Consider the following 26,786-nt stretch of genomic DNA (forward strand, 5'->3'; position numbering starts at 1 on the left):
CGGCAGCCCAGGCGGGCAGCTGAGTCCATCTGTCTACACTAAGGAAAACAAAATTATCAGGTAAGTAATTTCTCCATTTCCTGGTGTGTAGATAGATTTATTTATTTATATATTTGCTTTTTGTATACCAACATTCAATCAAGATATCACATCGGTTCACAAATAAACTGAACAGTAAATAAGGCATGGGCAGCTTATTTTTACAGTATAACTTACAGTATAACTTGGAACAGATAACATTTTACAATATGATTTGGAACATTTAACTATTTACAGTTTGATTTGGAACATATAGAACAGTTAACAGGGAACTAAATGTTAACAGTTAACAGGGAACTAAACAGATGGACTCAGGACCAGTGGGATGTACCAAAGCTACTGCCCAAAGGGATGGGAGGCTGCCTGCAGTCCAGTCAACACTGCATGTTCAAAGGCTGCATCCTCCAGGCCTGCACATCCAGACGATAAAACCTGGAAAAAGTGTATAAGGAGGACCATGTCGCAGCTCGGCAGATATCAACGGGAGACAGACTAACATCTGTCCATGACACTGCCTGGACCCTAGTGGAATGAGTTGGCAATGGCTTTCCAGCAATCACATACGTGGCCGTGACCACCTCCTTAATCCAAGGAGCTATGGTAGCCCTCGAAGCTGGAGCGCCCTGCTTACTCCCGCCATGGAGAACAAACAGGTGATCCAGCTTTCGAAAAGGCTCAGAGACCTCCAGATACTGCACAACAAGACTTTTAACATCCAAGGAGCGCAAAAGATGAAACTCCTCTGCATACTTGACCTTATCCAGGGATGGCAAGGAGATGGACTGATTCAAATGAAAGTCCAAGAATACCTTGGGCAAGAAGGATGGAACAGTACGCAGCTATAATGCCCCCAAAGCATTCCAAAGAAACGGCTCCCGGCAAGACAAGGCCTGCAACTTAGAAATCCGACGCGCAGAACATATAGGGGCGGATTTTAAAAGCCCTGCTCACATAAATCTGCCCAGATTTATGCGAGCAGGGCCTTGCACGCCGGTGCGCCTATGTTCCATAGGCCTGCCGGCACGCGCAGACCCCCGGGACTCGCGTAAGTCCCGGGGTTTTTCGAGGGGGGCGTGTCGGGGGCGGGGCCGATCAGCGTGGCGTTTTGGGGGCGGGCCCGGGGGGGCATGGTTTCGGCCCGGGGGCGTGGCCACACCCTCCGGAACCGCCCCCAGGTCGCGTCTCGGCGTGCTAGCGGCCCGCTGGCGCGCGGGGATTTACTTCTCCCTCCGGTAGGCGTAAATCCCCGGACAAAGGTAGGGGGGGGTTTAGATAGGGCCGGGGAGGTGGGTTAGATAGAGGAAGGGAGGGGAAGGGGAAGGGGGAGGGGAAGGTGAGGGGAGGGCGAAAGCGAGTTCCCTCCAAGGTCACTCCGATTTCGGAGCGGCCTTGGAGGGAATGGAGGCAGGCTGCGCGGCTTGGCGCGCGCCGGCTACACAAAATCGGCAGCCTTGTGCGCGCCGATCCAGGATTTTAGCAGATACGCGGGGCTACGCGCGTATCTACTAAAATCCAGCGTACTTTTGTTTGCACCTGGTGCGCCAACAAAAGTACGCGAAGGTGCGCTTTTTTAAAATCTACCCCATAGCCACCAAGAACACAGTCTTCAAAGTCAACAACCATAAGGAAAAGCTAAGCAGTGGCTGGAACATAGGGCCTGCCAAAAAGTACAGCATTCCACAATGGAACCAGTAACCTGAAGGGAGGCCTAAGGTGCTTCATTCCCTTCAAAAAACGAACCTCATTAAGATGAGACGACAAGGAAACACCATTCACCAGGCCTCTGAAACAGCAAGAGCCACAATCTGCACCTTCAAGGAATTAAGGGCCAAGCCTTTATTCAATCCATTGTGCAAAAAATCCAGAATGAGAGGGATCTTAACTGTACGAGGAAGAACAGCCCGCTCCTCACAGCAGGCCTCAAAAACTCTCCAAACCCACACATAAGCCAAGGAAGGGGAGAACTTGCGAGCATGGAGTAAAGTGGCAATCACCGCAGAGGAATAACCACGCTTTAACAGTCTCCCTCTCAAGGGCCAAACCATAAGACAGAATCGAGTTGGATCCTCATGAAGAACCGGTCCCTGCTGAAGCAGGTCCTTGTGCGGCAGAAGACGAAAGGGGGCCTCCACCAGGATTCATTGAAAAACCACATATCATGGATGCCTGGGCCGGTCCGGTGCCACCAGGAGTACTAGCCCCCTGTGGTCTTCGATTTTGCAAATTATCCTGCCCAGCAAGAGCCATGGAGGAAAGGCATAAAGCAATATGTCTTCCGGCCAGACCTGTATAAGAACATCTACTCCCAGGGACCACGGATCTCTCCTACAACAGTAGAAGCGAGGAACTTTCACATTTTGAGAAGTCGCCAGCAGGTCTAGGAACAGAATGCCCCAGCGATCCACAATCAGCTGAAACGCCTCGACTGACAACACCCACTCTCCTGGGTCCAGACTCTCCCTGCTAAGAAAGTCCACTCTTATGTTGTCTTTTCCTGCAATGTGAGAGGCTGAGATCATTTGAGATGACCTTCCGTCCATTCCATCAACTGGTCTATTTCCTGAAACACTTGCTAGCTCTTGGTTCCTCACTGGCGATTGATACAGGCTACCGTCGTCACGTTGTCCAATATCACCAAACTGCTTGATTACGCAACCTGGGGCTGAACTGCAAGCATGCCAGCCATACCGCCCGGGCCTCCAGCGGGACTCTTCGGCATTCCAGCACCCCTGGGCTGTTAACTCCAAACAATGAGTCCCCCAACTGTGGACACTCACATCTATCATGAGTACCAACCAGGCTGGAGAGGACAAGGTAACTCCCTTTCTCTAAAGATCCTCCTGCAACCACCACTGGAGGCGGGAGCAGATTTCCATCGGCAACTGGAGCCAAACCACATAATCCTGAGACTGTGGGTTCCAACGAGATAAGAGAGAGCGCTGAAGAGGATGCATATTAGCCCTTGCCCACGGTACCACTTCCAGGATAGCTGCCATCAAGCTGAGTACCTGTAGGTAGGACCACACTGTTTCTAAACTTAAAGGATTAATTCATTGAATGGAGTTCTCTCCTCTGTTTATTTTCTCTTGAGAAATGCTGTTCTGCATTCCTACACTAGCCCTCCCTCTCACTCTGTCTTTCTGTTGTTAACCCTTAATTGCCACTCGTAAGGGGAAGGGAGAACTTTTGAAAAGAAAAAAACTGATACTTAGTACTGCTTATAACTTTCCTGTATCTGTGATATAATAAATTTAAATGTAGAATGCTTTAGGAAAAACAATTTACCAACTTAAAGCTAACAGCCAGTAATGAAACAAGAATTCTGCGAAAGGGAAATGAAAAAAAAAAAAAAGGACAGATTACACATGCATATAAAATAAGTATCTCAATTATTGAATTGCGTCAATGCAAGTGTTACGTTTGCTTCATGCTTTAACTCTACATAAACTGCCTGCTCTGTAATACATTCTGCTTCTGGTTTTTGTTTTTTTTTTCTTCTACTACTGAGATAATAGCATTCCTAGGGGTGGGGTAATCTTGGTCACCCAGCGTCCCTGTGCATACAAGAATCGGTTCCTTTGTATGCTTCCCTTCCCAGTGCATTTCCAGTTATGAGGGCTTCCCTTTGATATTCTGAGTCCCAGACCACATACTGAGCAGGGGTAAGGATCATACGGGCCAGATCTTTCCTATCCTGGGGAATGAATTGATAGCCATTCGCAATTCCCACTAACATCCCACGAGTATAGGTGGAATGAATGCCTGTTTCTGTGATGCTTTTGCGAAGTTCCCTTAAAATAGTATGTTAGTGCTGACCACTGATACTGAATCCCACCCTGGGCATTAGGTACCTCTGTGATGGGAAATGCTTGAAGCCCCTCCAATAATTCCTCCCCTGTGAGATTTCCATTCACCTGTTCTTGGTGAAACCCATTGCGGACCGCACCACATAAATCGTTACGGGGAGCGGCGTTTTGAGATGGTATTTTATCTGGACAAATCGGTGATGCAGAATCAATGACTGTCGCAGGCAATGGCAGCTGGGGGTACAGGGAGGTGGGTGAGGGGGTTGGAGGGTAAGGTGGAGGGAAGCTAGTTTCTTGGATTTCAGGCTCTTTGGTTTCCTGGGATTCTTCCCCCAAGGCGAACTCGGAGGATGCCACGGCAGGCTCGGGTGGGGACGGTGCCTTGTGAGTGTGTGTCCCTAGATATTCTATCGCTTCTGTGCATTTTTGCCAAAGCAATAGATGTTTTATTGAGGCACGCGGGGTTGCGTGCAAGGCATTCGCTAAGTTGATCCAGTCCTGGATATCCAAAGTACCAGCCTCTGGATACCACGAGCACCGGGTTTCTATTTCTTTCAACATATTTGCGATATCTCCTAGTCTGACATTAATAGCCTCTCCTTTGGTAATAAAGAAATGATTTCTTACTAATGCCTGCAACTCTTGTGCATGAACTTTCTGCTGAGCTGACAATTCCCCCCCCATACTCACGAATGTGGGAGCGAAGTTCGCTGTGGTGCACCAAGGCTATTCCAGCCGGAAGAGTAGGGGGCTTCATGTCTCGGGGTCACCAGATGTTGTGATGAGAGACGCATGGAAAGAAGAGACGCCAGACAGGATTCTAAGGAAGTCAGGAAGCCATCCCGAAGTCACTTCAGGCAGGCCCTTTTATTGTCCTGCGTTACATATCATATGTGTATACAATCACATTGTTCATAACAACAATACTCTCGGAGACATAGCTGCTACGGATTATTATGATTAGCTCATGTTACTATGTTTGTGAGAGAAAGCAAGCATTCTGTGTTTCTGTGCTAAGAGCAAGGTCTGTCTGTAAAAAGCAAGAGCTTGAGGAATGAAGACACAAACAGGCTCAGTGTATGTTTAATGCAGATAAGCAAATACTGAGAAGTGTTGATGCAGACAGATTCAGTTTTTGTGGTTTGCCAGCCAAAGAGAAAAAGCCTACATCTCCACAGGATTATACCAGTGGCGTAGCCACGGGTGGATCTGGGTGGGCAGCTGCCCACCCAACCTAGACCCAGGCCCACCCAACTGGCACCGGAACTGCAAGGCTGTCACGGGATCCCATCCCTGCGACAGCGAACAAGAGAATCCACGCCTCGTGCGCATCACTGAACGCATGGGGAAGCACTGCTGCAGCCATACGGCCAACCGATCTTCCTGTTTGGGGGGGGGGGGTGGGAGCGGAAGCGCCGCACACAGCTTCTGCTTCCTCCCCCCAAAGCAGGAAGATCAGCTGGCCTCTCCTGTTGCCACCGGCCTCCTGCTATCTTCGGGTCATACGGCCCGCCGAACTTCCTGTTTGGGGGGGGGAGCGGAAGCGTAGCACACAACTTCCGCTTCCTCCCTTTCCCAGGCAGGAAGATTGGCGGGCCGTACGGCCTGACGCCCGAAGATAGCAGGAAGCCGGTGGCAGCAGGAGAGGCCAGCTGATCTTCCTGCTTTGGGGGGAGGAAGCGGAAGCTGTGCACGTGCTTGAATGTGTATGTGTGGATGAGAATGGGAGCCTGAGTGTGTGTGTGTGGGTGAAAATTGGAGCCTGGGTGTGTGCGTGAAAATTGGAACCTGGGTGTGTGTGTGGGTGAGAATGGAAGCTTGAATATGTGGGTGAATGGGAGCTTGAATGTGTGTATGTGTGGGTGAGAATGGGAGCCTGGGTTTGTGTGTGGGTGAGAATGGGAGCTTGAATATGTGTAATGTGTGGGTGAGAATGGGAGCTTGAATGTGTGTGTGTATATATGGGTGAGAATGGGAGCCTGGGTTTGTGTGTGGGTGAGAATGAGAGTCTGGATTTGTGTGGGTGGGTGAGAATGGAAGCTTGAATATGTGGGTAAGAATGGGTGCTTGAATGTGTGTATGTGTGGGTGAGAATGGGAGCTTGAATATGTGTATGTGTGGGTGAGAATGGGAGTCTGGATTTATATGTGTGGGTGAGAATGGGTGCCTGGATGTGCGTCTTTGTGTGCATAAGAATATAAGCCTGGGGAGGGGTGAGAAAGTGAGAGCTTGTATGTGTGTCTGCAGAGAATGTGAGCGTGAGTGTGTGTGAGGGGGAGTCTGTGAGAGAAAGCATGTATGTATATGTGTGTGTGTGGAAGGGAAGAAGACATAATAGAAGAAAGACACTGAAAAGGAATTAGGAAATTCCTTTTCCTAATTAGGGAATTAGGGAAAAAATGGGAAAAAGAGACCAGGATCAACTGATTAGAAAAATACAAAGATCAGACAACAAAGATTAAAAAAAAAAATTATTTTGAGATGTTAGCAATTTAAATGTAAGCAACACAACCGCTCTCTCAAAATTTATGGCAGGTAGTAGCCGTGTATAAAATCGTAATAATAAGAAGGCTAAAGTATCACAAATCACAGTGAATTATGTTTGTTTGTATCATTAAGTAGACCTCATACTTAGGAGTAGATGTGAATGCTATTCTGCATAATGTTTTACACCAGTAGTATAATCATGGGTCAGAAATTAATTTTAACGGGCGGATTTTAAAAGCCCTGCTCGCGTAAATCCGGGCGGATTTACGCGAGCAGGGCCTTGCGCGCCGGCGCGCCTATTTTCCATAGGCCACCGGCGCGCGCAGAGCCCCGGGACGCGCGTAGGTCCCGGGATTTTTGGAAGGGGGCGTGTCGGGGGGGCGGGACCCGATGACGCAGCATTTCGGGGGCGGGACCTGGGTGTGGTTTTAGCCCGGGGCGTTTCAGGGGCATGGCCGCGCCCTCCGGAACCACCCCCGGGTCGAGTCTCGGCACGCCAGCAGCCCACAGCTGCGCGTGGATTTACGTCTCCCTCCAGGAGGCATAAATCCGTGGATAAGGTAGGGGGTGGTTTAGATAGGGCCGGGGGGGTGGGTTAGGTAGGGGAAGGGAGGGGAAGGTGAGGGGAGGGCGAAAGAAAGTTCCCTCCGAGGCCGCTCCGATTTTGGAGTGGCCTTGGAGGGAATGGAGACAGGCTGCGCGGCTCGGCGCGCGCCGGCTGCCCAAAATCGGCAGCCTTGCGCACGCCGATCCAGGATTTTAGAAGATACGCGCGGCTACTCACGTATCTTATAAAATCCAGCGTACTTTTGTTTGCGTCTGCTGCGCAAACAAAAGTACGCGATCGCGCTGTTTTTAAAAATCTTCCCCTATATGCTTAGTGAGTCCAAAGTGAAAAGAATTCAAAGCTGATGTAGCATGACATTTTCCATTGTATTCATTGTTGCAGAATTTCTTAACTCATCAAAGTATTGACAACATTCAATTTCTTAAGATAATGTAGTTACTTAGCTTTTTTTGCATGTGAAGAAACGCCTGAGTGTTAAAGATGTTACAAGGCTCGAGGTGTACTAGCCCGACACGGACCGTGTTTCGGTGTCTGCCTTCATCAAGGAGCCGAATGTATGTGAGATGATTTTCGTGGCATTTTCACCCACATGGAAGTAATGCGTTTCCTCACATTCCTACATTATCTTAAGAAATTGAATGTTGTCTTTACTATGATGCGTTAAGAAATTCTGCAACAATGAATACAATGAGAAATGTCATGCTACATCAGCTTTGAATTCTTTTCACTTTGGACTCACTAAGCATATAAAATTCATTTCTGACCCATGATTATACTACTGATGTAAAATGTTATGCTGAATAGCATTCACATCTACGCCTATGCATGAGGTCTACTTAATGATACAAAAAAACATAATTTACTGTGATTTGTTTTGTTGATAATCTGTTGTACTTTAGCCTTATTATTATGAGCAATTTAAATATGTCATCTTTGGGAATGTGTATTTCTTATATTGTTGTATTTTGTTTTTTCTTAAGTATTCCACTGTTCAGAAATTTTAGTTTCTCAGGCTTTCTATTTTGGTTTTATCTGCATGTTTCTGTTTCTAATTTATAGTCTCTTATTTCTATATTGGGTAAGGGTCGGTCTCCGTTTTGCCTGTGTGTGACTGAAATGCAGTATTTCTAATAGTGTGTAGTTTCTCTGTAGTAGTAGTCCAGCTTGTTCTGTTATTCCCGTAGGTGATGTATTAATGTTCTAGGGCCTGTGTAGTATTTGCATTACTGCTTTTTCATAAGGTTGCTGTTATCTGAATCCTGAGAGTCAGTGCTGTGACTGTATGGCAAGGTTCTAGATGCCTCTTTGTTTGAAAGAGTTTGTGTTACTTCACAAAATAGCAGTGGAGGGTTATTTTTTGCTGAGGTGACACCAGAATTTGAATTTTTTTTCATGTTCGTTGTAATGTGAATTGCCGTAGCTCTGTGCTGCACCTGTTCTGATGATTAATTATATTTTATTGTATTTATGAAGATTTCTGGTTTTCTGCAAAGATGATTCATGAAAGAATACATTAATTTTTGTTTTATTACATGAATGAATCTGATTGTTTTCTATACTTGTGTATTTATAAACTGCAATAAATATAAAATAAATTCTGATTAATAAGGAATTTTTAATGCTGGTAAATGCTAGAAATAATTGAAGTAAATTATTTTAGAGTTTCATACATGATGCATAATGGCTGTTGCAAATTACTTAGAAAGCCATTCTAGGGTGCAGTATATGGCATTATTTATCAGCCCACCCATGTTAATCTTGTGCCCACCCAAAAAATCAATTCTGGCTTCGCCACTGGATTATACTGGAAATAAGTTCTTTAAGACAGATTGTCCGTAGGCTGAATCTTGTCGTCCTTCTTTGTCCAAACAGTAATGAGCTGCAAAGGTGTGAAGAGAACTCCATGTTGCAGCTTTACATATGTCAAGAATTGGCACTGAACGATAGTGTGCTACTGAGGTTGACATTGCTCTTACTGAATGTGCCTTTACTCGTCTTTGGAGAGGAAGGCCCACTTTTTCATAGCAGAACTCTATACAATCTGCTAGCCAAAAGGAGAGAGTTTGTTTGCCCACTGGATTACCCGGTTTGTTTGGATCAAAAGAAACAAAGAGTTGAGTGGATTTCCTGTGGACTGCAGTGTGGTCTAAATAGTATGCTAGTGCACGTTTACAGTCCAAGGTGTGCAAAGCCCTTTCACCTTGGTGAGAGTGAGGCCTTGGGAAGAATATGGGCAAAACTATGGATTGGTTCAAGTGGAATTCCGTAACTACCTTAGGAAGGAATTTTGGATGTGTATGGAGAACCACTCGGTCATGTAGGAATTTTGTATAGGATGAGTATGTGACAAGTGCTTGTAACTCACTAACTCTTCTAGCAGATGTAATGGCTATTAGGAAGACAGTCTTCCATGTGAGAAATTTAACATCACAGGAATTCATGGGTTCAAAAGGAGAATGCATGAGTCTTGTAAGTACTACATTAAGGTACCATTCTGTGACTGGTGGCCATATTGGTGGTTTAAGGTGAAATAAACCTCTCATAAATCTACTGACAAGAGGTTGAATGGATACTGGTGCATCTCCTATTGTATGATGGTAAGCTGAGATTGCACCTAAGTGTACTCTTACGGATGAGGTATGGAGACCAGAGTCTGAAAGGTGCCATAAATAGTCTAGTAAAGAGGATGTGGGGCAGGAAAAAGGATTGATGTCTTTTTGTGTGCACCACAAGGTGAATCTTTTCCCCTTCGAAGAATAATTCTTCCATGTGGAGGGTTTACGTGAAGCTACAAGCACTTGAGAGACATTAGTGGAAAGATTGAGTGGTTGTAAGATCAAGCTTTCAACATCCAGGCTGTCAGAGATAGGGATTGAAGGTTGGGATGACGCAACCTGCCCTGGTCCTGAGTTATGAGAGTGGGAGCTGTGCCCAGGCGAATTGGCTCTGAGATTGATAGGTTGTGAAGTATGGGAAACCACATTTGTCGAGGCCAATGTGGGGCTATGAGTATCATTGACCCCTTGTCTTGTTGTAGCTTCACTAGAGTTTTGGCTATTAGCGGTATCGGGGGATACGCGTATAGAAGACCTGAGTTCCTAGGGTGAGCAAAGGCGTCCTTGGCTGGTTGGTGTTTCTGTTTGTGTAGAGAGCAGAACCTGTCCACTTTGTGATTCAAGTCTGATGCAAAGAGGTCTATAATTGGTTGTCCCCAACATTGAAATATCCTGGTCACTACTAAGGGATCCAGGGACCATTCGTGAGGTTGGAACTGAGGACTGAGGTGATCTGCAACTACATTGTGATAAGTGGCCCGGAGAAACATGGAGTGTGTCAGGGCCCAGTCCCAAATATGTGCGGCTTCTTGACAAAGGAGATACGAACCCGTACCCCCCTGTTTGTTCAGGTACCACATGGTGACTGTTGTCTGTTTGAATCAGAACAGTCTTGTGTGAAAGGCAGTCCTTGAACGCATGTAGAGCATAATGTATAGCTCGAAGTTCCAGGAAATTTATTTGAAATGTTGCTTCGAGTTTTGTCCAAGTACCCTGGGTTTGGAGATTGGCTATGAGAGCTCCCCAACCTAAGGTGGATGCATCTGTAGTTAGAGTTATCTGTGGAACTGGTTGTTGAAAAGGTAGGCCTTTGCGCAAGTTGTTCCGGTTTTCCCACCAAAGGAGAGATGAATGTAGCTGATGAGTGATTTGAATTGGAGACAACAGTGGTTGAATTGCTTGTATCCATTGTGATCTCAATATCCATTGGGATACTCGCATGGCTAATCTGGCCATAGGAGTGACATGAACTGTGGAGGCCATGTGACCCAGTAAAGTTAGAAACTGATGATCTGTCACCTGTTTCTGCGAGCGTAGTGAGTTTGCCAATAAGGAGAGCATTTCCGCCCGATCTTCGGGTAGGAAAGCGCTTGATAGGATGGTGTTCAATTCTGCTCCGAAGAATTGAAGTAGGTGAGATGGGGTGAGATGGGACTTTTGGTAATTTATGAGAAAACCCATTGAGTGGAGTAGAGTGATTGTTCGTCTGAGAGAAGCAAGAGCTCCTTGTTGGGATTGACGTCTGATGAGCCAGGTATGGGAAAACGTGTGCTGCTACTACTGCTAGCCATTTCGTGAATACTCTGGGTACTGAGGCAAGTCCGAATGGTAGTACCCTGTATTGGAAATGCTGTTGACCCACCAGGAAACGCAGATACTTGCAATGAGGAGGGAATATGGGAATGTGAGCGTAAGCGTCTTGTAGATCCAGAGAACAAAGCCAGTCTCCTGTCTGAAGAAGTGGTTGCATTGTGCCTAAAGAGACCATCCTGAATTTTTCTTTCCGTAGAAATTTGTTGAGATTTCTGAGGTCTAGAATGGGAAGTAGACCTCCAATTTTCTTTGGAATGAGGAACTAATGGGAGTAGAATCCTCTGCACTGCTGAGTCCATGGTACCAGTTCTACAGCTCTGCCTCTCAGAAGGGTGGATAATTCTGCTTGCAGATGAATGATGCGATTTTCATTTAGCGAAAGAGGCTTTGGAGGAGAGTCTTTTGGAATTGATAGGAAATTGAGTTGATAACCTCGTGATATTATTGAGAGTTCGCACAATCTATGTTGTAACTCCAGTAGGACCTCATGAATAGGAATGGCTAGGACTTCCTTGGGTGGATCCACAAATTGATCTGTTGCTATCTGAAACCAATGGTTGTAGTAGAAAGAGACTCAACCTCCTACTGGTATGTTTGGATTGGGATTGTGGAGATGGCTTTTGCCTCAAAAACCTGCAGCTGGTCCTGTCTGTGCTGGTAGTTGGGGCCTAGTAGTTCTAGGCTGTCTGGGTTGAGATCTCTGCTGTAGATAGGAAGATCTGCCCCTAGATGCTGGTGGGTAATATCTCCTCAGCCTGTAGTACGGCTTTCTGGTATCTTTCCTTGTTTGGCGATGGGACACTTAAGAGGAAGAGTCTTGTGGTACCGCAGATAACTGGCGCAGTTTCTCTGAATGTTCTTTAAGTTGGGCCACTGCGTCTGCGTCCTGCACTTTTGACCCAAACAGGTTGTCGCCCACGCAGGGCAAGTCCACCAATTTATCCTGTACCCTGGGTTTGGAGATTGGCTATGTAAGGTCAGAGGCTTTTAGCCAGGTGTAGAATATGGAGGCAAAGAACACACTTGAGGCAGCTTTCATCGCAGGCAGGAAGAGAAGGGAAGGGGTGAGCCCTCACGAGGCTCTTCCTTTTATTGTACATTCATACAAAGGCAGATGATGTGTCATTACATGATTGGCTACTTTCCCATAGCAACAGACGAGTCCCTACACTATTGGCTTTGGCTCAGGGGGTGTGCACGGATCATTTCATTGGCTGCTGAAATCTATACCTCCTGACTTTGTCCTGCCTCTGACTAGGGAACACCCAGCCCTACTTTCAGGCTAACAGGATTAATTATAAGCCAGAGAAATACATGACAGTCAGGTATCCTTTCCTAGGCAGAGACTTAAGCACAAGTGATGCTTTTATTCAGGCAAATGTCAGGGAGAAGGGAAGTTAGTGTTTAAACCCTGATGAAATGGCTTGCTGGCAAGCGCATATTTCCCACATCTCACCCTTTCTGTTTTTGTTTAGGTAGCTCAATAAAGCTTTAGACCCTTACTGAAATCTGTTATGTCTTGGTATGGGCTGGAAATAGGGGAAGGGGGATTATGGAGAGAAGAAAGCTAATTCGACGTGGTGTGCCAGCTGCCGATGAGCTCCTGAATCTCCATATCACCCAGAGCTGGTGCAGTGTGGTGTGCCAACGCTGCAGGGCTCATGATTCCCTATTAGGCATCTTACAAGACATCTTTGTATCCGGGCTGAGAGCAAGGTTTCAATATGGATATGAGGTTTGGGTATGCACTGAATACAGCATCACAGGCAAATAATTAAGATAATTACAGTAATTATAATAGAAATCACCCCTTTGAGACCAGAAATATCAGGGAGCCAGGACCATAGCCAGTCCCATGGAGAAGTAGGTATTCTGCCTGAAAGTGGTGCATCAGCAACCATGGTTTCTATCTGCTCTATGGTATGTGTGAGGTTTGCTTTATAAACTGATATGTACACACAGCAATGAGATCCAATTAATGCGCAAACACCACCCTTTAAGGCTAAAATTGTGTTTAAGGTATAGCTGTTCTGTAATGCTACTTCTCTAATCTGAGAAACTTCTGTTGTGAGTAGTTTTAATGCATGGACTGTCTGATTAAATAGGGCAGTCGTCCAGTTAGCTAGGATGTGTAAGTCTCTGTAATTCATAGCTGTCCCCATTGGGGGAAACAGGCTTCTAGCTATCTGAGTTTCTGTATACTTTCCTATGGGATTATTTATCGCCTCCCTTTTGTTACGGAGCCTTGCTTTGGGTAAATTTTTGACTGCATAGTATGAGGGGAGGATGTAGCCTAAAGTGCATCTGTCTTTCCATCTTGGGGAAATGTACATATATGCTCTACGCCCACATAACATCCATATGTTTCCTAACAGATTAGTGGACATGTCATTGGTTATCATTTGGGCTATATAACTACAAAGGGTAAATCCTTCATCCCCTCTATACTTTCTGTACCTGCTTGGGTCTCCCACTGCACATCCTGAAATCTGCCAATTGCATACATATATGTGGTATAATTATGTAAGTGTTCAGTGATTAATACAAAGGTTCGGTTACAATATGGATATTTCCCACCTGAAGTCCCTTTCCATCCCCTGTATCATAGTCCCAACAAAGAGTGGCAGTCTCTTGAATACAGCTACCAATGTGTAGTATGGTATTATTAACTGGAGAGTTAATGAAAACACCTCTCTGTAAAGGATAATTAGTCCATACTGTAAGGTTAAATGGTACAGCATGCATCAGTAGTTCTCCGCAGGCTTGGGTTGGCATGTGTGTGCAGATCCAACAGTCTGTTCGATTCAACAGGTGTGAAAAGTTCTGTGCAGAGGATGTACATGTTGTTCTGTCAGAGTCCTTGTTCTGAAATTGCCATAGCTGGAGAAATAAGGCAAAGGATGAGGGTACAGAACACAATTGTTAATGAGTTGGCATTCAGGCAAGAAAAAGCGGCTAATAAGTTCTCTGGAGTTTTCTCAAGGCCTTGCTGTTCTAAGAGTTGTGCAGATTGGTTGGATAGGGCCTTGATCTGTCCCCAGGTCATGTGGTGCTGCTTTTTGCAAGGAGTCCGGTCTCTGTCCTTCTGAGGGCTGTGGAGGCTCATGGAGAAGTTGGGGATCGGGTCCTGTAGACCTGGACACCTTTCCATCTTTCCACGGCTTGATACCTGTGGAAGCAAGCAGAGAAACATATCCTTGTTCCCCATTTTAAGGGAACGGGACCGTACCAGACATTAAATATTCTATACAAAACTGATGGCTGTGGGTGACTAACCCTAGTCCCATAATGATTACTCATGGCTGTGTTCTTAAATTTGATATGTTTGGATGATTTAAAGTGATTTAAAACAATACTTTGTTCTTGTTCAGCCAGTCCTTCTTAGGGGAAAATCCAGGGGCAATTATCCCTCCTTTTTGTTTTTGTTTTCAAGAGCTCTTAAGGGTATGATTGGCTCTCTCCACAATGGCGTGCCCTGTGGTGTTGTAGGGGATGCCAAATAAGTATTTAATGTTCAATTATTGACAAAATTCATGCAAAGGAATGGCTGCAGTAAGCAGGGCCATTATTAGTTTTCATAACAGAGGGTAACCCCATTATCAAGAATTTTTTTTTTTTTTTTTTATGCAGTGATCAATTTTCATTCAGTAAATTAGCAATAAATGTAAATTAATCATTTAAAGGAAAAGTCATTTGCAGTAAGCAGAATCAAATGACAAGTATGTCAGACACTATATTAAACATATGTTACACAAGACTGACACATATTCATATTCATTCATCCTGCAAATATTCATTCATAGTCTTCTTGGCATCAAGACAGACAACAAATAACACATAATTTGAGCTAAAAATATTATCAAAAAGTTATCAAAAACAAAATTAGATCAAGGATCAAAAATCAAAAGTCAAAAGGCGTTAGAAAAATGTTAAAATAAACTGCAAAGTGTTCACCTTCACATCTCCTCATGGCAGGAAGGCTGTAAATCTGGAAAATATTAAAAACTGGCATACAGCAAAATTTATTAAGGTAAGGATTAAAGTGAAATTCTTACTTTCTTAACCTTGGAGAATCAATTCTATCATTCAATTTAATAAAATCAATTTGGATTTGCAAGAAAAGGCTTGGGAGGGATTGCTTTAGATGTAGCAACCTCTGTCAGTAAAAATTATAAGGTTCAGAATTCTGTAAAAATTTGTGAAAAAGAAAATAAAACTGAAGTGTCCTTAAGACATGAGGACCGCAGATCTGAAAAATAAAAACTAGTATACAACAGAATTATTAAAACAATAATATAATATAACTTGTAGAATAACATAGCGCCTCCTAGTGGAGACACCATCATTACTTTATAGATTGCAACTATTGTTCCAGGTTGCAATCAATAATACTCTGAGCTTACTTTCAATGTGGAATATCAGAATAGAATTTCTTCTTATAATTATTAGAATAGGAAATTAAACACGCTGTTTGCTCTGCTCTGTCTGCTGCACGCTAAAGTGACTGTAACTATTATTAATCTGTCTGAGTTATAACATATATAAACTAGAGAGAGAAACTGCAGTACTAAGTCCAGTTTTTTTTTTCTTTTCAAAAGTTCTCCCTCCCTCCCCCATGAGTGGCAAGCAAGAGTTACAGTAAAGGGGGGGAGGAGCAGTGTTTCTCAAAAGAAAAGAACTGCACCCAAGGAGTTAATCCTTCAGTCAATAGGAACTTAAAGATAGCATTGTTTAACAATTGATAACATCGACCATAGACAATGGCTGGCGAGGATTTGCTGATTCCATGCAGACAGATACTATTTTTCTCCTGTAGGGCAAATTACAATAAAAGTAGAAGTTCTGTGCACTGGCAATTCAAGCTATAAACTTAAATCTCAGAGAAATGGAGTCATTTTAAATGTGAGCCAAATTAATTTTGTAAAAAGTGAACATTTCGCAGGAAAGTCACACAGCAATTGTTCAAATTTCAGTACAGTTTTAACATAAGGTTCTGCATACACTTTGTGGGGGAAATACTCTCAAAGTATGCAGATTTTTTGTAACTGAATTCAAAGACTAATAGAAACCATTTTTTCCAAATCTGTACTGTTTGTTGAGAGAAACCATTTTTTTTTCAAATCTGTACTGTTTGTTAAGAGAAACCATTTTTTTTTTCATAGTGATATTTTCTTTGCTTGTAACGCAGGAGTCTAATTAAATCCTTTTTTTCATATTGATATTTTCTTTGCTTGTAACGCAGGAGTGCAGCTGCTTGGGCCAAGGTCTTATACGCTGATTTCTTTGAAGACCTGGGGGCATAGCCACTGCTCATGGCACTCAACTCTATTGCTGCCACACCTAGTTCTTTGTTTCTTTCTGTAATGGGAAAGGCTTGAATCCCTTTCAATAATTCCTCCCTTGTGAGATTTCCATGTTCTAGATGAAATCCCATGCTGACCGCGGCACATAAATTGTTACCGGGAGCAGGGGTTTGAGATGGTAATTTACCTGGACAAGTTGGTGATGCAGAATTAATGACTGTCTCAGGCAATGGCAAATGAGGGTACAGGGAGTGGTTGGTGGGGGAAGGGTGTTGCAGGCAAGATGGAGGAAGGCTAGTTTTTCTGACCTCAGTGTTTTCTATTTCCTGGGGCCTTTTCTCTGAGGTGGACGCAGAGGAAGCCACAGGAGCCATGTGAGTGTGTGTCCCCAGATGTTCTATTTCATTTTCTGTCCCCCTTTGTTCATGGTTCTTTTCTGTGATGGGGAAGGCTTGAAGTCCTTCTAATAATTCTTCTCCTGTTAAGTTTTCTTTCTGCGGTTTCTGCTGAAATTCAATGCTAATCGCCCCACCCAGGCCAGGTTGTGGCTCTATTGTTCTCAAGGGTTGCTTTTCTAAAGAAATGGGGAAGGTGTGAATGGGCTTGGGTGTGGGTATGGAGAGCTGATACAAAGAATTTGCTGTCTCTGAGGGAGACTGAGCATAAGATGGGGGAAGGGTATTCTGATTGAGTCTGCCTGCTTCTAAAAGCACATGGTTTGAAACTGCTGTCTTTAAACTTTTTTTTTCTATGTGTTCGATGGACTCTGTACATTTTTGCCAGATTAATCTTAGCTTTATGGGAGCTCTGGGAGCCATATGAAGACAATTGCCAATTGAAATCCATTCCTGGGTATTTAGAGTTCCCGCCTCCATGGAATACCAAGGGCAACGGCAAGCTATTTCACTTATTAATTTTTCTAAGTCCCCCAGGCTGACTTGCGCTATTTTTCTTCTGGTGATGAAATAATGATTATTGATGATTTGCTGCAGCTCCCTGGCATGTAGCCTCTGCTGTACAGTCAAATCATTGCCCATGCTCACGAGTGTGGGGAACAAACTTGCTGAGAAATACTTTAAAAATTACTAAGAAGTACTTTTTTTTTTTTTTTTTTAAATATTACGATTGCAAATCTGTTGAACGGTACGTACCTTAGCTTTGACCAGCCGAAATAAGCATGGAGTTTATCATCTCGTCGCGGGTCACCAGATGTTGAATATGGAGGCAAAGAACACACTTGAGGCAGCTTTCATCGCAGGCAGGAAGAGAAGGGAAGGGGTGAGCCCTCACGAGGCTCTTCCTTTTATTGTACATTCATACAAAGGCAGATGATGTGTCATTACATGATTGGCTACTTTCCCATAGCAACAGACGAGTCCCTACACTATTGGCTTTGGCTCAGGGGGTGTGCACGGATCATTTCATTGGCTGCTGAAATCTATACCTCCTGACTTTGTCCTGCCTCTGACTAGGGAACACCCAGCCCTACTTTCAGGCTAACAGGATTAATTATAAGCCAGAGAAATACATGACAGTCAGGTATCCTTTCCTAGGCAGAGACTTAAGCACAAGTGATGCTTTTATTCAGGCAAATGTCAGGGAGAAGGGAAGTTAGTGTTTAAACCCTGATGAAATGGCTTGCTGGCAAGCGCATATTTCCCACAGCCAGGCCCAGCGTTGTGCACTGATCCCGGGAGCTGCCTCCCTTGAAGAGGTTTTGAAGCTGTCGTAAGCAGCATGGACCTCATGTTTTCCAGCTTCTAGTCCTTTATGGACAATTGCCTGAGCTGCATCTTGATATTGCTGAGGTAGGGAATCCGTGAATTCCTGCATTTGTTTCCAGAGATTCCTCTGGTATTGCGTCATGTAGAGTTGGTAAGATGCTATTCTGGAGTTCAGCTTTGCTCCTTGGTATACTTTCCTTCCTAGGGAGTCTAGGAAACAATGGTCCTTCCCTGGTGGTGTAGACGAATGAGGTCGTACTCTTTTAGATTTTTTCTGAGCTGACTCGACCACTACTGATGTGGTAGTTGTGCCTTTTGGTAACCAGGGACATGCTGTACGAGATATGTAGTGTCCATTCTCCTATTGACTGGCGGAACGGAACATGGATGTTCCCACAGTCTATGTTGTAACTCCAGTAGGACCTCATGGATAGGAATGGCTAGGACTTCCTTGGGTGGATCCACAAATTGAAGAACTTCTAATGTTTGCTGTCTTGTATCCTCCTCAGACACTAATTTAAAAGGGTTGTGTCTGTCATGTCTTTTATGAAGGTAGTGAAGGATAAGTCTTCTGGTGGGGACTTTTTCCTTCCTTCAGGAGGAGATGGCTCAGACATGAAGCTTTCAGATGAAGAATCTGTATTTTTCTCCTCCCAAGAGTTGTATGATACATGTTTGGAAGGAGAAGTAGGAGAAGACCTCGGTGGAATTGATGGAACCACTGGTCTGAATAGTCCTGAAGGTCCTGGTTGAGGTTCATCGAGTGGGAACTGATCAGAAATATCTCCTACCCATGCAGGCTTAGTAGGAAGAGGTTGTGATGGCATGGCACCGATGAGGACATCGAGTTTAACCATGAGCGGTTGAAAAATTGAAATGTCCAGCTGCATTGGAGTCCACGGCATGGGTACTGGCATCGGGAACGGCATCGGGATTGGCGTCGGTGTTGGTCCCAGTATCAGTGTTTGCTTTGTCTTCGGGGATGGCCCCGGCATCGATGCGGGCACCGGCATCGACAATGGTGTCGGCTTTGGTGAGGGTATCGGCATCGGTGTCGATATTCTTGGAGTGCTTCTCGCACCACCTGGCGGATGAACCCGCTCAGTTCCTCCGTAATAGCTGATGCAGGCAGAGCAGCTATACGTGGCGGCGGTAGAGGCGTCATTGGTTCTACCACAGGGCCCTGTGGTGGCTCGATGTCCGGCACCCCGAGGGGTGGGGAATGCCTCGGTGTCGAAGGCCTCGGTGTCTCCTTTAGACGAGGTCTCTTGGCTCTCGACTGCTCCAACGATAGCAAGGCTTCCGGAATTGAAGAATGTCGATGCCGATGTCGATGTTTCGAACGTTGCTCCATGGCTTTTTCAAGGCCAGACTTTGACTTTGTTGATGCCGCGGACGGGGTCAGTGACGACCGGTTCCCCGAGCCCCCCAGATGACGCTTTTTAATAATTAACCTTTTTGACGCTCCGGCCGGAGACGAACCAGTGGACGTCGATGTGGAAGCTAATAGCTGGATGTGGAAAAGGTGTTCCATCTTTTCCTGACATGCTTTTTGACCTTTAGCGATCATTTCCGCACATTTTGGGCATGATGAGACATCATGGGACTGACCCAAACAAAGAACACACTCAAGGTGTGGATCAGTAATCGACATCATTCGATTACATTTGGGACATTTTTTAAAACCTGTGGCCATGATAACCGTGACGGCCATCGATGGATATCTGACTAAAAGTTTTGTAAACTCAAAAGGAGTCAGAAGAAAAATTCTACTCACCAGCCAGTGGTTGAAGAGAGACCCCGATGTGGAAATGAGAAAAAGTGAAATTTTAATCTGATTTTTAGACAGAAATGTGTGAAAAAATTCACACAGGGCTCCTGCTCCGCGGTGCTAAAAGCAGCGTGGAAAAACGAAGACTGAAGGGATACCCCTGTGGCTCGAGGAATCATGGCATGCTGGGCATGCTCAGTGGGCTCAGTGTGCCAGTCAAAAGTTTCTAGAAACTTTGACAGAAAGTTTTCTGTGATAGGGTTCCATCAGTGACGTCACTCATATGTGGACTAGCATCCTGCTTGTCCTAGGATAAATTACTTACCTGATAATTTCATTTTCCTTAGTGTAGACAGATGGTCTCAGCACCCCGCCCATGGCTGCCTCGCAGTCAAGAATCCTCAGGGGAACCTCCCCCCGAGTGCAACACAAGTTCGGGTAAGCCAACCCTTATCTCTAGTTCAGACACCCATATTACCAGGTGTTGGCGCTTCTCGGTTGAGTGTCCTGGCAGTCTCCAGCTAGAAACCACGTCAACCAATTCAAGTTAACCAAGTTAACCAAGTTATCCAAGTTAATAAAAAAAATTATCCAAACACATATATCCATAATTGCTTTTCGAGGAGAAAACTGGAGAGCACGGGTAAATGTAGTGCTGACGTCAGATTGAAATCTGACTCCGTCTCCAACTGCTATCAGGAGCACACTATACCCATTGGTCCTGAGTCCATCTGTCTACACTAAAGAAAATGAAATTATCAGGTAAGTAATTTCTACATTAAAGGATTTCTTTGCAAATTCATCCAACAGCTTATGGTCTTTGTGAGGTAGTGTATTCGAATGAATAAGAGATTTTCATGCTTTCTGCATCGCTGATTCAACAACAACAGAGTTATGCGGAAGCTGAGTGGAAGCATGAAAGGGAGAATCTTTCATCTTATATTTCATATCAATCTTTCTGGATGTTGGTGGTGTGGATAGTGGAGTGTCCCAGGATTTCTCTATCAGCTGTGTGAGAACAGAATGCTGAGTTAGGGCTATTGGCTCTGTGGGGGCATCAAAAATCTTCAGTATGCACATCATTTCTGTTACGAGCGCGCGCGGGCGCGGTCGTCTCGAGCTGGTGGTGAGCCCTTGGGCCACGGCGAAAGCTAGGGAGGAGCCCCAGCCACACCGTGGGAGGTGAGCTGGGCAGGCATGGTGAGCCAGGCGGGTACAGAAGCAGGCACAGAGTCTGACCCTCAGCCGGACCTGCACGCCCATGGTAGCCAACACTGGGAAGTTGACTGATGAACGGTCCTCCGACTGTTCCCGGCCCTTTTGGACCTGCCGCAGGGAACGGCAATGGGCAGCAGGCCGGACAGAGGCGAGGGCAGACAGAGTCCTTTACACTGAAGACGTCAGACGGGGGCTGAAGCAGACATCCAAGACATTGGAGACATCAGGGCAAAGGCTGAAGCAGACATCGTAGACAAGGCAGGTGCAGACATCATAGACAAGGCTGGAAGGAAACATGGCACTGTCCATCAGGGCGCCCTACTCAGCCCACCCGTGGGACTGAGTCGCGGACCACCCCATCCCAGACGCGCCCTACACAGCCCAGGAAGGCTGGTCGCGGACCACGCTGAGGAAAGGAGGGTGCAGGGAAGACAAAGCGGAAGATCCAGGTGAACAGGAACTCCGATGCTGGGATACTGACATCCGAAGCCCTTTCGGCTGGCAGGCAGGGAAGCTCAAGAGCCCGTGGGACGAATCCCTCCTGTTGGCCACTCCAGGGCCCAACAGGACAGAAGGCTCAGGAACCAGACAGGACGTAGGGCAGAAGCGAGCAGAACTGGATCAGGACATCAGGAACACATCAAGGCAGACATCAGGAACATCAGGAAGCAAACATCCGGACAGAGACAGGACAAGGAGCCATCAACACAAGGCAGACCACGGTGGACCTGGATCGGCAAGGTTACAGACGACTGTAGAGCCCGATCCGGAGGCAAGTTGCAAATGACAAAGAAAGTCCTTATATACTGGAGGTAGAAGGCAACTCCCTGGGAGGAGCTTGCCAGGACCGCCCCTCACTGGTCCTATAAATAAGGTGGAGAGCTGCGGGCCGGCCCCTAGGAGAAGGGCGTCGCCAAACAGGAAGTCCAAACGCTGGCATGCAAGCCACAGGCACAGCTAGGCCTCTCAGGCCCTAGAGCAAGTCCCGGATGGAACACAGGCGAGGCCCTGGCTTCGGAGCGGCCTCCGGAGGAAGGTGAGAGACCACCTGTAGCGCAGCAACAGGGGGGATCGTAACAATTTCCTGACATGGGTCAGGTATTTTCCTGGTTTCTACATTTAAGAATTTACAAACCTTCTCTATAAATTGAGCATAATATACATCTTCTGGGAGTGACGATGGTTCTGGAGGTATCTCTGCCGGGTCAGACGGATAAACCGTGGAAGTGTTTGCAGAGGAATCAGTAATGTATTCAATTGGGGATGAATGTGGTACTGGATGGACCTTGGGTGCTGGACCTGGTGTGACAGGGACCATTGGAATTGTTGTAATTTAGCAGGTTGAGGTGTAATGTTTGATTTTTCTACTGATTGTAGAAACTGAGACAGAATGTTAGTAATTGGGTCATGGCTTGATTAGCGAGACCCGAAGTGGACGGTACTGGTGTTAGCTCCGTATTTGGCGGTAGAGGAAAAGGGATTACATCTTCTGAACCCTGTCCTGGAGCCGGCTGAGGTTGACCAGGACTTGATGCACCAATGGAAACTATGGATTCAGATGATACTGTTCCAGGTGAGGTAGGAGTTGTAGGCGAAATATGAAGAGGCGAAAACTCTGGTTCAGACTCCAAAATTGGCAGAGGAGATATGTCTCTTGGCCTCTTACGGCCCAAATGGTGTTTCTTATGTTGTTTTTGTGGAATTTGCGTCAGCTGTGCGCCGGTATGCGTCGACGACGTACCTAATAAACGAGGCGTTGAGGCAGGAATATTTGTGCCTCAATGCGTCGGTGGTTTAGCTGTTGCTCTGGTTTGATGAAGCTTTGACGCAGAGGCGTCCCTGCGCCGATGCGCCGGACGCCTTTTGGTGCGTCGATGCAGCGAACGTCCTGCGGTGCATCGGTGCACTTTATGTCCTCTGGTGCGTTGATGCGCCGCACTTCCCTTGATGTCTCGATGCTTCGAAGCTTTTTAGCCGTGTCGACGCGTCTAACTGCTGGCTGTCGATGCGTTGAGTGCGTTGGTGATCCCATCGACAGCATCCCTGGCACTGTGCCCCAGTTTTTCATGGTAAAGCAATTGTGGGTGTTCTGACCTGGGGGTTCAACTAAGGAGGCTCTCCTCGATGAGGGAGACCTTTTTCTTCTTTTTGGTCCTGGTGACGACCTTACCAAAGCCTCAGATGGTGCATAGGAACCCGAAGTCCTGGATTGAAGGTCCTGTATCTTTGCTGCCTGCTGACGCTGGGTGCGTGGGGACATGCGTCCGCACAATTAACTTGGTCATGGGAGGGTCCCAGACACAAATAACAGTATTTGTGGCCATCAGTGGCCGACATAATTTTGCTGCAAGAGCAAAATTTGAAACCAGGACGTGGCATTCTTCTATCTGTTGTTAATTCAGAGAAGTGCTGATGATTTTCAATGGTTTCTTTTCTCCTTTTTTTTTTTCTTTTTTTACTACAGAGAAGTTTCTCTCACAGGAGAGCAGAGCTCTGCGAGCCAACTGCCTCGCGGAAAAAAACTGACTGAGGAGCCTGAGGTGAATCAGAGAGGATATAATTGGGAGCACCCGGCTGAAAGTCTTTACTATACTTAGAGAGCTCCGCCACCTAGTGGCACGGAAGACATACCCCAAACAGCATGGCTAATTCAGCTGCTTATCTACGTGAAAACAATCATCACTGCCTTTTACCGCATTATGGTCATCCCTTCTTCATTTCCATTTTAACAAAAGTTTGCTCTTTATTAATTTCACCTGCATTGAGAAAGCAGTTTTGAACATTATTGCTGAAAATATTTTTTCATACAGATTTTATTTTCACTACTGTTAGTAGATATTAGGTGATTATTTTATGTAAGGGATGGATTTAGCCAATGTTCCCTTTAAGGACTGGGTTGCTGTGAGCATAAAATTGATAGGCTTTTTGCATCGAAGAAAGTAGTGCTCACAGTGTAATGTAACCAAAAGTGTTTGCACACAACAAACCAATCCTTAGAGGGAACATTGGACATTGGGGAGAAGGAGATTAGGACTGGATCTTGTTGAGGGTTGGGTTTAAACAGAAAAAGAGCTATTTGCAGGGGGCGGTTCTATAATGAGGCAGGTGCCTCAGGTGGCAAAATTTTGGAGCAGCACAAAGTGCCCCCAAAATGCCGGGTGGCCGCCTCACCTTGCCACCAGATTGTTGGGGGATTCCCAGCCACCACCAGCGACTGAAAAAGGTTCCATGCGCTGGTGGCTGAGCCCAAGCCTGCTGGCAGCAGGAGGAGGAGAAGCTTGGACCTTGTGCCGCTGGCGGTGCCCATCCCATCGGCAGCAGGAGAATGAGATGGGGTCTTCCGCCGCTGGTAGAGCCCATCCTGCAGGTGGCAAGAGGAGAAGATCAGACCCTGCATCGCTGGCGGCAGAAGTTGAAGAGGAGGTTCTGCCAGCAGCCAAAAAAAAAAAAGAGAGAGAGCGCCTGTAGGCAAGGTAGAGAGAGTGTATGTGTGCTGTGTGTTTGAAAGTATGTGCCTGTGGGTGAGGGAGTATGAATATATGAAAAAGTATGTGAGCATCTGCGTGTGTGAAAGAACATAATAGGTGTGAGAGCATTGCATGTCTGTGAAAGAACATGTGTGAGAGTATCTGTGTGCATGTGAGAGCATCTGTGCATCAGAACATTTTTGTGTTTGCATTTGTGTGTGTGAGAGATAGCATGAATAGGTGTGTGTGTGTATATATATAAGAGGAGAAAGTTCACCATGTGTTTTTTGCAGGGATGTGATATTTTTTACCTAAGAAAGCTTAATTTCAATGTCATTTTTCATGTAAAATTGATTGATAAATGCAGGATTTTTAATTGTTTGTGATGAAGGCAGGGGGTCATGGACACAAGACTGTAAAGTTCCCCTAATGTGTCTAATGCCCTTGCACTAACCCAGATATAGTGTGCCACACTAAGACCCCCACCATTTCTGCAGGGGAAAATGCTGGGGGAAAGGTAGAAGGCAAAGCTTAGAGTTCCTGAGAATGTGGCAGGGTTGCAGCTTTCTAGAAATATCATCATTGATACTCTATCTGCCATTTCTCTGGGAACTCTGACCCTGCTTTCCCCCTTCTGCAGCATTTGAAATCACCAAAAGGGCCAGATTACAAAGAGACCCCCCCCCCCCTTCTTGATGATTTTACCCGTACCGTGCCTTGAGGGGGAGGGGGTGCCATGTCATCCCTCATTTCAGACAGCAGATTGCCTTGAGCTGCCCCAGCTGTTTTGAGTTGGTCCTTGGGGAGGGAAGGTATTGCTGTTCAAATTAGTTCAAATTTTACAGTCACATGTTAGTGACCAGCAGGTATGAATATAGAGGAAAAGAAGTTGAGATACGCAGGGGCTTGTTTATTCATACACCTGTAGACAACGCAGAGGGTTTTGAATCGTATCTTGCTTTTCACTGGGAGCCACGGCAGTTGGTGTAGTATTGGTGCTATGTGGTCGGTTGCTTTGGCCTCTACCAAACTTTCGTTTTCTGATGGGTGGTGCTCCTTTAAGAGTCAACAGTCATGCAGCGTGGGGCCTTCCCAGCCCTGTTCTTTTTTTGGTGGGGGGGAAGAGAGTGAATGAGGAGGGCACAAAGTGTGGGGAGAGGAGTAGGACTCTTGACTGACGTGGTGGAGAAGGCTGGCTCCAGAACATGAAGATTTCCGCAGTTATATTAAATCAGCTCATGGGAACCCAAAAAAACGATTTGCGATGCTCTAGGAGTGGGTCTTGGCGGCAAACTCGGGCTACAGCGGTTAAAGGCGCAGCGGACGGGAGCTCAGCATTATGGATGTGACGTCATCGGCTTCTGAGGCTCCGCAGCCATGGCGACGCGATTTAAAACGGCAACGGCTCGAAATTTTTGACAGCTCTTGAAAGCTATAAGGAGGCGCAAATTTCTTGGCTTCTTAAACATTCATTTATTCTCGGAGCTTTCGTTAAAAATGTTCCAATTGATTTGCAGTGGAATCTGAAACAGCACAGACGTTATTTAAATCAAATGTCTTCGAAGAAAACATTTGTTTACTTAAATGATCACAGAAAGGAATTTGAGGCTCCTCTGATTTTTTTTGTTTGTTTGTTTTTAATAATTGTGAATTTGTTAAATTCGTAATGCCCTCTGTATTTCAGCGAGGGAGAGAAAACTCGTTCCTATCTGAACTTTCATACTTTGCCATTCATGAACATTGTCAGTGAAAAATTCTCTCGGGAAATATAAAATATATTTTAAAATAAAAATACACACAGAATTTATTTTGGAAAATAATTAGAAGAAAGAAAAGATTGGTTTCATTCCTTATATGAGTGAATGAGGGACATTTCCACAACTCTCATAAAATCAATATCGATACCGGTCATTTTTAAACTGTAGCGAGTGAGACGCAAAGTGTTACCTGCGAGGAGAAGTGAACTCCGCGCTGCCAGAAACCGGAATGATTTGATTGGTTGGAATTCGGTGACCTGCGAGTGAGGCGGAAGGTAGAGAAAAAAATGAAGATGCTGTAAACCAATGAGAAATGTTCTAACAGGAAGAGAGAGAGCAGGGCTGATTCCGGCGAAAGGGAGCTCGGGCTGATCAGGGAGGGAGAGGAGGAGGAGGAGGAGGAGAATTGCTGGAGAAAGTAAGTAACGTAAAGATGTTTTCTTCCATTCTGTATTGTGCGTTTCGCTATTGTAAATGAGAGTAAAGCGAGGTGGCTGC

At 45.6% G+C, this 26,786-nt stretch overlaps 1 protein-coding gene and 1 long non-coding RNA gene across 2 annotated transcripts in view; one reads left to right on the plus strand and one right to left on the minus strand.

Annotated features, from left to right (window-relative positions):
* LOC115093493 lies at positions 1–26,513 on the minus strand. Its single transcript, XR_003857328.1, has 3 exons — positions 26,479–26,513; positions 4,536–4,720; positions 1–38 (listed from the first exon to the last, which is right to left on the minus strand). It is a non-coding gene; the product is annotated as an uncharacterized LOC115093493 (long non-coding RNA).
* Positions 25,456–26,786, plus strand: part of CEP70 (centrosomal protein 70) — a 188,570-nt gene continuing 187,239 nt past the window's right edge. The window contains exon 1 of the mRNA XM_029605309.1: positions 25,456–26,706. The gene's annotated coding sequence lies outside the window, so the exon portion shown is untranslated. The remainder of the gene's footprint in view (positions 26,707–26,786) is intronic.

The sequence above is a fragment of the Rhinatrema bivittatum genome, chromosome 6 (genome assembly GCF_901001135.1).
Source record: "Rhinatrema bivittatum chromosome 6, aRhiBiv1.1, whole genome shotgun sequence".
Lineage (NCBI taxonomy): Eukaryota > Metazoa > Chordata > Amphibia > Gymnophiona > Rhinatrematidae > Rhinatrema > Rhinatrema bivittatum.